Genomic DNA, 12,100 nt, shown 5'->3' with positions numbered 1-12,100 from the left:
ATACACCACATTTTGCTTATCCATTCATCAGTTGATGGACATTGGGTTGCTTTCACTTTTTGCCTATTATGAATGATGCTGTTGAGAATATTCATGAACACATTTTTTTTGGCCATATGTTTTATTTCTCTTGGGTATAGAACTAGGAGTGGAATTGCTGGGTCATGTTAACTCTTTAATATTTTGAGGAAATTTCCACCGTTTTCCAAAGTGGCTGTACTATTATATAATCCCACCAACAATGTACGATATTTGAGGGTTTGATTTTCTTCATATCTGTACCGAAACTTGTAACTGTTGGTTGCTTTTTATTTTAGCCATGATAGTGTGTTAGAGTGGTACATTGTTGTAGTTTTGATTTGCATTTCTCTAGTGACTAATGATGCTGAGTATCTTTTCATGTGCTTATTTTTGCCATTGGTGTATTCTTTCAATAAATGTCTTCACATTACTTGCTTATTTTAAAACTTGGGTTATTTGTCTTATTTTTGAATTGTATGAGTTTTTTATAGGTTCTGGATATAAGTCCCTTATCAGATATATAATTTGCAAATATTTTCCCCAATTCTGTGGATTATATTTTCACTTTCTCTATAGTGTCCTTTGAAACACAAGTTTTACATTTTGATGAAGTCCAATTTATCCACTTTTTAAAAATCATTTGTGCACTTGGTATCATATCTAAGAAACCATTACCTAACCTAAGGTAACAAAGATTTACTCTTATGGTTTCTTTTGAGAGTTTTATAGTTTTAGCTTTTATGTTTAGACCTATGATCCATTTTCACTTAATTTTTGTACGTGGGATGAGGTAGGGGTCCAGCTTCACACTTTTACATGTTGACATCTAGTTTTCCCAGCACCGTTTGTTGAATAGATTATTCTTTTCCCATTGAATTGTCTTGGCCCCACAGACACAAATGTGTTTTAATGGTCACCATACAGGTTTGAGCACATACTTACCCTTTACTAAATTCTTCCAAAAAGCTTTAGATTAAATATACTATTTAATTTCTAAGTGAATGTTTATGGGAACATGGATGGATTAATATCTTGTGTGTAAGTTTGGTGGCCTTAGAAATTGACATAAAAATTTGGCCTTGTTTCCAAATTAGGAAAGAGGACCCCATTCAAATCTAGAAGGCAAATCTCTATTTCAGAGTCTGCTTCTCAGAGAATTATTTAAGACACCTCCAATAAGGGGACAGGGCCTCTCAGTAGAGAGGCTTATGCACGGTAAAACATAATTAGGAGCCTATGATCTCCGTAGACAGACTGACTCAAGAAACAGAGAAGAGGAAGGCTCCAACTATACTTGCCAGTTTCTCCTTCCAAACTCACTAGTGAGGGTAGAGTGAATGAGGGGATGTAGCAAGACCAGGATTGCACTGCTAACACATTACATTGTCATAGTCATCCATATGAAAAGAAACAGAAGAGGTGGAAAATAAGCATTTCCCCCCAAACCTTGTACCACATACCTCCGGTAAGGTGTCAGGCTCTGGTGTAGGTCTTCAGTTCTTTCCTACTCACCTTCCTACCCCACCTTCCCAAGGTATTCTGTGAGGAGAATCTGATACTTATCTTGTTTACTGATAGCTTTAAGATGAGGGTTTACCACGTAAATAGTATAATTGCTTCTTTACTTTGAGGCCTTTTATATGAATAGTTGGTCATCACAGGTGATGAATTTTTCATTTCCTTTCACCCAAAGACCAACTGACTCATGAACCACCTCAAAGCAAAGGATAGACTTGTTGAGAAACTTTTTTTCTTTTCTAACCACTGTAGACAAAAAGGCCATTATTGCTGGATTTTTTGTCTAAATATACTCTAAATTTTGGATGAAAATTGATGGCAACCCTATTTTGGGCCAAGAATTCATTTCTGGGTCCTACAAAGTGACATTTTGGCTCTATTTTATACGGAGCCAAAGGAAAATTGTTCATTAACATTTACAAGCTGTTTCTTTATATCCGTGGTCTGATGCAAATGAGCTGGGAGGCAGAAAGTGCAAATTGAATTTCCATTTCTATCACTGACTCCATGTGTGACCTTGGACAGAACTCTTAATTTCCCTGAATCTATTTTCTCCGTCTGTAAAATGGGGACAACAATAGTGGATATTTGCTTCATTGCTTAGTTTCCCATACATAATTTTTAAAAAGTCTCACTAATGAGAAGGATACATTTAAATGGTTCATATGAATAAAAGTTGGAAAATACAAAGTTTCATATAAATGCGAGTTCCAATGGCGTGATTCACTTTAAGGAACACACACATTTCTGAAAATCTGGCATAAGGTACAACACATTCTATTCTTTTCCACTTTCAAAATGATGGTGTATCCACATTAAGAACTGTTGACTTTAGCATGTAAGAGTAATCATTAAACTATGTTTTTAGCAACATGTTTTTTTCATAAAGCAGATATGTCCTTTTTTCCCAAAATTTTGGTACAACCAGTTTTCTAGTAATTTCTAGGTTACAGCAGACTTTTGTCACATGTGGTTTTGTGTTTCAGAGTTTAGCATAATACCCAAGCCTACGTAATAACAAGCTAGTTATTATACAGTTCTACAGTATAAGACAAACACATTCAGGGGTTGTTTTAAAAACTCTAAATACTTCGTAATACAAAACAAAAATTCATTTCATGTTTTCTTTAAATAGGGAGCTCACCATTTCAACTACTTAAAAAATTTCAAGTTTGCACAACTTATAAGGAACACATCTATCGCAAGAACAGGCAAATTCTGCTCTCACATCAGGAAAATGAAAACAGTATTTCAGATTACTGTTGGGTCTTTGGGAGCAGACGGGTCTCTTTAGATGCAGCATGTGGCTTTACTTCTCCCGAGTAAACTTTCATTATAAAAATGTCCAGTAAAAGAAAAGCTCTTGGCTATTTCCTAGATCATACTGTATCATTTACCTATTGAATCCAAAGAGGTTTATTTTAGCTTCACTTTCATTTTGCAATATTCAGGGATTGAGCATATGATCTAGTTCTATCGTTCCGCATATTACTTCAGTTGTGTTAGTAGGTAATGTTTAGGTTAACCGTGGTTTTGCTGAAATAATGGCTACTTCAAGGGCCTTCATTCCTCTCACAGAGTGGCTCACAGAATAGATGAAAGTCAAGGGGAGGCTAATCTGCCCATTCAGTAGCTGTTATCAAAAATAAAGACTGATTCATGGGTGCTCTTCCCAGATATTTTTATTTTTCTGTTTTGGGAGGTGACCTGGGAATTTGGACTGGAAAGGAAAACAAACAAACAAAACTTTCCAGGTGATTCTAACATCCAGCCATGCATGAGAATTCTGTCTGAATTCTAACAGTTTCTTGACGCGCTCCATGAATTCACAGTAAATGTTACTTATGTGATTGTCACCCTGTAGTTCCAGCACCAACATTCTGAATCCCCAGTCCAGACTTTTTTTGGCCCCTTTCCTACTCATGGTATTTGAATGAAGCTGGTGCTTGGCCTCTTGACTTTCATATGTACTATAAACACCATGTTTATTTCCCTTATGTGTGTCTTAACCTGGAATAATTTGAGAATTAGGCCTGTATCCAAGTTCTTAGGCCATGTATTAATTCTTTCAAAAGGTATATATACATTTTCAGTATATAATATGTACCAAACAGGTACATTTTATTACAGACATTCGAGCACAAAGGATGGGGCCCCCCAACTACAATAAGTCTCTCTGAAGAAGAAAGCTTTAAATGGAGACATTAAAGCAGGTGAGGTGGAAAGGGCAAAAACAAAACAAAACAAAAAATGCAGGATATAAAAAATGTGAATTTTTATTGACTATCCCCTTAACCTGTCACATACTTTTGCACTTTAGGTTGTGCAAATTTAGTAGTTAGTATTGTTTCTTTTTTTTTTTTTAATTAAAGACTATTACCCTGATTATTGGAGATTAATTCAAATTCCTAATTCAAAGCTCTTAGGAAATACTAATATCAAGCAGAAATTTGAAAGGCAATCCTTGAAAACCCTACCAGATTGAATAGCTCTGACTCTTACTATGCTCTGCTGCATCCTGTATATAATAATAATATAGGACATTAACTGAAGATTATTTTCAATCTGGAACATCCCGTTATGTCTTCAAAATGGCATGCTCATATAATAATCTTATTCTATAATGTTGTTTCTGCCATAATAGGCCACTCTTCCTATTAACCATGTCACAGACTGTAATAGCAATGGCAGTGATTGAGATCCAAGTGAAATGTGAATCGGGTGACCTCTGCATTGGAACTGGATCCTTGTTAGGTGAAATTAGCTAATACATCGACAAAGCTACCCACAGTCCAGACTTCTTGGTAGCTTTTTCAACATCAGCCTGAGAGCTGAAGGTGCTCTGGTCAGCAGGTGGATCTGAGGAAGGTCTTAGATTCTTGCTTTACTAGCTGTGCCCTTGCTGAGTTGAATGGCATTTCTGTTATTCCATAGATAATGAGGCGAGATGTGCTTATTATAGCAATGTATTAAAAATAAAAAAGCCACATTTTAGCAAACTAAAATTATAATTAAAAGAAAAAAGAAGGAAAGCTTCTGCATAAATAGTAACCAAATTTCAAGGGACCAATCCTTAGAGGACAGAGACATCAGAATTCAAATTTGTTGAGTAATTTTCCTAGGCCACACGGCACCAAACATATCATCTGAGACAGATTTTCCTTTGATTTCCACTTAGGTTTAATGGTTGAATAATCATGGCTCATAAGTTTATCTTTAATAACAGTCACAGCAGACAGTTTATTAGCAGATTCTGCAGGCTGCGGGGTTGTCATTTGCTGTTATAGTGATTGTCTGTTTTAAATATCACAGCTGCTGGTGTTTTTATTTATTTATTCATGATTTGATTCCTGCCTCTCCCACATCTCTGATGCTCAAAGGCAAGCTATTTTCCCTTTCTCTTTGAATTGTGAAAGGCTGCTGTGACAGCCCCTAGCCCAGGCCGTGGAGTGTCACACAGGGTCCTATGGTGCTGAACAAAAAGCCACGTCTTCCTGAATCTGGCAGAGCTCTTTATGAGAGCCCAGCCTTCTTGTGGGGGGCTTTCTCTGTCAGTGAGTGGCGGGCATGAATGGAATCCTATCAGGGGCTCTGGGCCAGTGAAGACCCTTCTTCATGTGTTTCTTGGCCAGGAGAGTGGAGCCACTGGGAGAAATGCAAATGCCCGGGCCAGCTGAAGAGAAAGCTTGCCCATAATACATAGCATCTTTCATTGAGTTGTGAGGGGACAGGCTTGTATTGAACAGATGACATTATTTCATTCGTCTTCAGAAAAGCCCTGCGAGGCAAAGTGTATACAGAGTGATAGAATTTTGTAAAGAGAAAGATTGGGGCCTCACATTCTCAGCATGACCTGGAATTTAGCATGGAATTAGAGGGGCTGCTGCTGGGTAGCTGATTTAGGGAGCTGAACATGCCTCAAATACCAATATCCTTCCTCTCTACCCTGAGGAAATATGCCATGCTCCCTATACCACCTGCGTAAATAGAACAATGTCCCCACCTGATGGATAGGAGGTGGGCAAAGTCTGATATTCTACAACTTAATGTGTATCCCCTGGACAGAGGGCAAATGAAACGTACATAACTAATTTCAGTTAATTTCCTATGAGCAGGCTTGGATCCCTGGGAGGCCAGTGAAAGCAGAGAGAAGAAAGACCTGGGCTTCCCTGGTGGCGCAGTGGTTGAGAGTCTGCCTGCTAATTCAGGGGACACGGGTTCGAGCCCTGGTCTGGGAAGATCCCACATGCTGCGGAGCAACTGGGCCCGTGAGCCACAATTACTGAGCCTGCGCATCTGGAGCCTGTGCTCCGCAACAAGAGAAGCCGAGATAGTGAGAGGCCCGCGCACCGCGATGAAGAGTGGCCCCCGCTTGCCACAACTAGAGAAAGTCCTCGCACAGAAACGAAGACCCAACACAGCAAAAAAAAAAAAAAAAAAAGACCTAAGAAAGGAAGAGTGAGGAAGGAAAACAGGAGACACATCCCACCCACGTATTGATCTTTGCAGGGACACGTTCTGCCCCCCACCACACACTCTAGAAGGTATCTACCAGTTTCTTGCCTAGTTCAGCAAAAAGGAGACTCAGATCTCTGTGCCTCTTGCTGCTTTGGGAAAGGGGAAGGTGCAATCTGCAAAGAGACAATCATCCTCCCCTTTACTGCCAGCAGCAGATTTTTTTTTTTCTCTTTTTGGCTTCCCTGCCTTTCAGTAAGTGCTTTTGTAAAGTAACAGTAAAAGCTAACGTGCAATAATATTTCAGAAGTTAATGGTGGGTGCTGAGGATTATGGAGCACTTTAATTTTTACTGTTGCTTTGCTAATATCTTTATCAAAACAATGAGCACCAGGAAATGGTATAGCTTGGTAAGCAGAGCCAGAACTAGGACTCAGTACTGTGAGCCTTTCTACCTGCCTGGCTCCAGATGCACTCCCCAATGTCAGGCTGAAATCAGACAATGATGTTCCTTTTAACAGGTGAGATGCCCCTCATAATGCCTGGGAACAAGCAGTTTCAGTATCAGCAACATCATTCCTCGAATTTGGACAGCTTAGTGGTTCTCAAACTCTGTCCCTAAAAAACCCTGGGAGCGGAGCTTCCCTGGTGGCGCAGTGGTTGAGAATCTGCCTGCCAATGCAGGGGACACGGGTTCGAGCCCTGGTCTGGGAAGATCCCACATGCCGCGGAGCAACTAGGCCCGTGAGCCACAACTACTGAGCCTGCGCGTCTGGAGCCTGTGCTCCGCAACAAGAGAGGCCGTGACAGTGAGAGGCCCGTGCACCGCGATGAAGAGTGGCCCCCACTTGCCACAACTAGAGAAAGCCCTCGCACAGAAACGAAGACCCAACACAGCAAAAATAAATAAATAAATAAATAAATAAATAAATAAAAACCCTGGGAGCCTGCAAGCTGGGTGCCAATGTTCTAAGGCTGAAGTCCAACAATTAGTCATTCTTGACAAAATAGAAATATAATAGACATAACATTAATGTAGCAGATATGGTCTTTGTTTTATTTTAAGTTTCTTTGCCCATAAATGTTTATAAAGCCTTTGGCACTTGATGATGTTTACTAAGGAATGTTGGCCAATCTTCAATTATTTAAATTATTTGTTGGCTCTATGATAAACTGTTGATTCTACTTTAAGATATTCAGCATTCAACTAATTTTCATCATGGACACACTACTTTGGTCTGAACCACCAAAGATTATGGCAATCACCTCCTAACAGATCTTTTTGCTTCCGCCTTTGCTACTACATAACCTATTCTCCACACAGCAGCCAGAGTGAGCCTTTGAAAATGTAGGTCCAATGATGACACTTGCTCAAAACTCGGCAATCATTCCCCATCTCACTGCAGAAGAAAGCACAAGTCTTTATAATGTTCTACAAGGCCTTACATGACCTGGCCATCCTGACTTTGCCTGCCCCTCTTCCTTTCCTTCAACCTGCACCAGGCACTTTGGCCTCCCGGCTGCTCTTTGAACATGCCAGGTAAACTCACACCTTAGAGCCAGTGCCCTATTTTTCTGCCTGAAATGCTTTGCCCCTAGATATCTGCTTGCCTGAAATCATTATTTCTTTCAAGCTTTTGCTCAAATCCCACCTTCTCCGTGCAACCACCCTGCTTAATACTGCAACTTGTTTACGCTTCCAACTCCCATTCCCTCTTAACCTGTTCTACTTTTCTTCCATTACACCTATTGCCTTCCAGCATTTTAACCCATTAGAATTAGAATGTCAATACCATGAGAACAGAAATCTTGGACTTTTTCTGTATTTCACATCTTCTAGTAAATGCTCCAGAAATATTTGTTGAATAAATAACTTCTATTATGTGCTAAACTCTAATATTCTGAGGATACAAGCATTAACAAGTTATACATGCTTACTTACAGTTCAGTGAAAACATATAATTTACAAGCAGATACAGGAAATAGAACAGTGCAAAGTAACATATGAATAATAATGGAAGAAATCATCAAGAAACATTGAGCTGAGTTTAATAGTTTTGTGTGTGTTGCATGTACTTACAGTTGTGATCTTATTCTACATTACATTGTAGTTTTCTACTATTAAAATGGTTCCGCTGATGAAATTCAACACATCAGTATTCACTGTGATCTCCAAGGAACACTGACTTTCAGATGCCCCACACCTGAGGAAATTTAAGCACTGCTATTTGATTGTGTGGTGATTTTTTAAAAGGCTTCACATATATTTTTCTTATCTAATCCTCAGAACAACCTTCAAAATGCAGGTCTTATGTGTTATCTTCTTTAATGTGTTCTCCCTGTTTTGACTTTCAAGCTTTAAGCAATGAAGTTTTAGGTAATTTTCTAAATTAACATGCCTACAGGTTCTATGAGATTCATATGTGGGGACTTGAGTGTGACGGCTGCTACCTGTGTTCATTATTTTTTTTCTTTTTTTTCAACTTGAGTCCACCATTATAGGTCCGTCTCTCAAAGTAAGAATATATTCTGCAATAATTGCTGGGAATGGGAAAAGTACATCTTAACAGAAACTTCGTGGAGTCAGCTGGGCCCCAGGCTTTGGATTCTCTTCTCTCTCAGTTCCAAGGACATTTATCTTGTAATAATTGTGTAAAAGGCATGGTTTAAGTAGTTATAGAAAATACAAGGATCAATAAAACAGTATCCTTGTTTCAAGAGCTTGTACTCAAGGAGGGATGTCAATGGTGTCAGCAGTGGTGAAAAACACTGTTTTTGCAAGGTGTGCGTATAATTTTTAAGTCAACTTTTCATTTTAGGGTAGATTTAGATTTACATAAAAGTTATGAAAGATGGTATAGAGACTTCTGGTATATTCCACACCTAGTTTTCCCTATTATTAGCATCTTGCTTTATTATGGTAAATATTATAGTTAATGAGCCAATATTGATACATTAATTACATTTTTAACTAAAATCTATACTATAGTCAAATTTCCTTTTTTTTTTAACTTAATATCCTTTCTCTCCAGGATACCATGTTGCATTTAGCCATCATGTATCCTTAGACTCCTCTTGTCTTGTTATGACAGCTTCTCAGACTTTACTTGTTTTCAATGATTTAACAGTTTTGAGGAGTACTAGTCAGGTATTTTGAAGAATGTCCCTCAACTGGGATTTGTATGATGTTTTCCTCATGATTAGCCTGAGGCTATTGGTTTTGGGAAGAAGACAAAGAGAGAAGTGCCACTTTCATCACATTATATAAAGAGTAAATGCTATCGACATGACTTATCCCTGTTGATGTTTATCTTGATCACCTGACTGAGGCAGTGTTTTTCAGGTTTCTTCACTGTAATCCTTGTGATTTTTATGTACCCTTTACCTTGACCAAATCAGGATTATGTAGAAGCTTCCTTGGACTTTCTAAGATTAGCTTCTCCAAACCCTGAATCAGCTCACTTTCCTCACATTTCCAAGATTTCCTATGTATCTTTTTGTCTTTTTGCATGCCAGATATTTGTCTGATGTCATCCATGAAGAAATTGCAATTTTAAGAGTAGAGGGTGTTTTGTTTTGTTTATTGTTTTTAACTAGTGACTCAGGTTATCTATGAAATCAAATACTTTATTTTGAAAGCAATCAGGCTAAGGAATCCAAAAATAAGACTAATGATTAATTTTACAGATTCACAAAATTCTAAAAAGTAGCTTAATTTCAAGTTAGAGATGTAATGCACATGCATTGTTTAAAAAGTTGGAAAACAGAATTTTAGAAAAAAAAAAAACCTATAACTATCAAGAGATACTGCTACCAACTGATTACCTTCAGCCATTTTTCTACATTTCTAAATATATATATATATTTATCCATGTATCTACATATCTTCATTTTCTTTTGATTTTGGGAGATGATCTTATAGGTATAGTTTTGTATTTTGTTTTTTACCCTGAATTTTTCTCATTAAACTTTGTTTTAAAGGGTCTCAAAATTCAAGATTTTTGGTCAAGTTGTTTCCATTAAAAAGTACTGATTTTAAAAACTAACAACTTAAAATTGCCACAGAAAAAAAGCCAAATGATCCACAAAACATCCTCTTTTCCCTCTGAAGGTTTTGAATTGCATTGTTATCATTAACCAAATTTTGCTATTAAATGGTCAGTTGAGAGAAACAGTTCTGAGACCTTCTACCACCAGTCTGATTAAGACTAGGATGGCAGGTATTAGGGATAATATTATTTTAGCCTACTAAGTTTTATGAGCAGACTTAGTGAACTTACCCGCTCCAGCAGCTTTCTTGTCCACTGATTTGATGACACGCACAGCAGTGGTCTATCTCACGTCACAAACAGCCAAATGACCCAGCGGAGGATAGCCAGAGTTCAACACATGGGCTTCCAAGAAGCACGTCAACCATGTCAGCAACCAGATTTCAAGAATTCGAGGCCATCTTTTAGCTTCTTGCCAGAGTAGTGATCAATCTTCTCCTTCAGCTCAGCAAACTTGCAAGTAATGTGAGCTGCCTGACAATTCAGCACAGGTTCATAGCCAGCACTGATTTGGCCTGGGTAGTTTAGGGGAATCACCTGAGCACTGAAGCCAGCTGCTTCCAATAGTGGGTCATTTTTTCTATCACCAGCCACAATGCCAGGATGAATATTTTTGACAGGCAAATTCTTGACATTGAAGTCTACACTGTCCCCCAGAAGAGCTTCACTCAAAGCCTCATGGTGCATTTCAACAGACTTTACTTCAGTTGTAATGTTGACTGGAGCAAAGGTGGCCACCATGCCAGGTTTAAGAATACCAGCTTCCGCCTGCTGCAACTAAGATCTGGCACAACCAAATTAATTAATTAATTAATTAATTTAAAAAAGAGACTCTTTCCAATATGGTAACAATTCACAAGTACTGGGGTTTAGAACTTAAACATATCTTTAAAAAGAAAAAAAAGAACACCAGTTTCCACTCAACCCACAGGGACAGTACCAGTACCACCAATTTTGTAGATGTCCTGGAAGAACAAACCTAAAGGCCTGTCAATTAGAAGAATTGGTGGGCATGCCACAATCTGGAGATTTGAGCACTGTGGTTCCACTGGCACTGCCATCTTTATGGGTGACTTTTGTTCCCTTGAACAAAGGCATATTTGTACTTGGCTCCAGCATGTTTTCTCCATTCCAACCAGAAACCAGCACAAAAGCTACCGTGTCTGGATTATAGCCAATTTTCTTAATGTAGGTGTTGACTTCCTTAACGATCTCCTCATTATCTCTCTGGCTGAGGAGTAGCTCAGTGGAATCCGTTTTATTAACACCAACAATTAGTTGTTTCACAACCAGTATGTAAGCCAGAAGGGCATGTTCAAGGGTCTGCCCATTCTTGGAGATACCTGCTTCCAATTCACCAACACTAGCTGCAACAATCAGTACAGGAGAGTGAGTATGAGATGTGCCTATAATCATGTTTTTGTTAAAGTCCCTGAATCCTAGGGCATCAATGATTGTCATATAATACTGGTCTCATATTTTCACATGGAATTATCAATGGTGATACCAATTTCATTAAGCATTCAGTTTACCCAAAACCCAGGCATACTTGAAGGAGGTCTCTCCCATCTCAGCAGCCTCCTTCTCAAACTTTTCATTGGTTCTTTTGTCAATCCTACCACATTTGTAGATCACATGGACAGCAGTGGTGGATTTGCCTGAATCTATGTGTCCAATGATGTTGATGTTAATATGAGTCTTTTCTTTCCCCATCTTGGCTTAGATTTAGTGGTGGTTTCCATGGCACCTGTGTTCTGGATGCAAACATGTTGCAAAAAAGCTGCACTAAAATTAAATATGGAGGATTTCCCTCAATTAAGTTTAAAAAAAATGGCCAACTCCAGTATAAGCATTTAATCATACATTTAGTGTTTGGAATTTTAGTTAGGGAATTTATAATTATTTCCTCTCTCATCAATTCTGTGATGAATATATTTGATGTATCTTTTGAATAATCTTTAAATGCATTTTTTTTATTATTTCCTTATTATAGTATCTATGTCACTAGAATTCACATTCCTGGAGGTGGGCTGGATTGTAAATTCAAAGATTACCAT

At 38.3% G+C, this 12,100-nt stretch overlaps 1 pseudogene; it reads right to left on the bottom strand.

The window, feature by feature from the left end:
- Positions 1 to 10,326: 10,326 nt before the first annotated feature.
- LOC132359415 (elongation factor 1-alpha 1-like) lies at positions 10,327 to 11,756 on the bottom strand (annotated as a pseudogene).
- Positions 11,757 to 12,100: the final 344 nt, after the last annotated feature.

The sequence above is a fragment of the Balaenoptera ricei genome, chromosome 2 (genome assembly GCF_028023285.1).
Source record: "Balaenoptera ricei isolate mBalRic1 chromosome 2, mBalRic1.hap2, whole genome shotgun sequence".
Lineage (NCBI taxonomy): Eukaryota > Metazoa > Chordata > Mammalia > Artiodactyla > Balaenopteridae > Balaenoptera > Balaenoptera ricei.
Note: the sequence above shows the minus strand (reverse complement) of the source record. Positions and strands in the feature narration are given on the sequence as shown.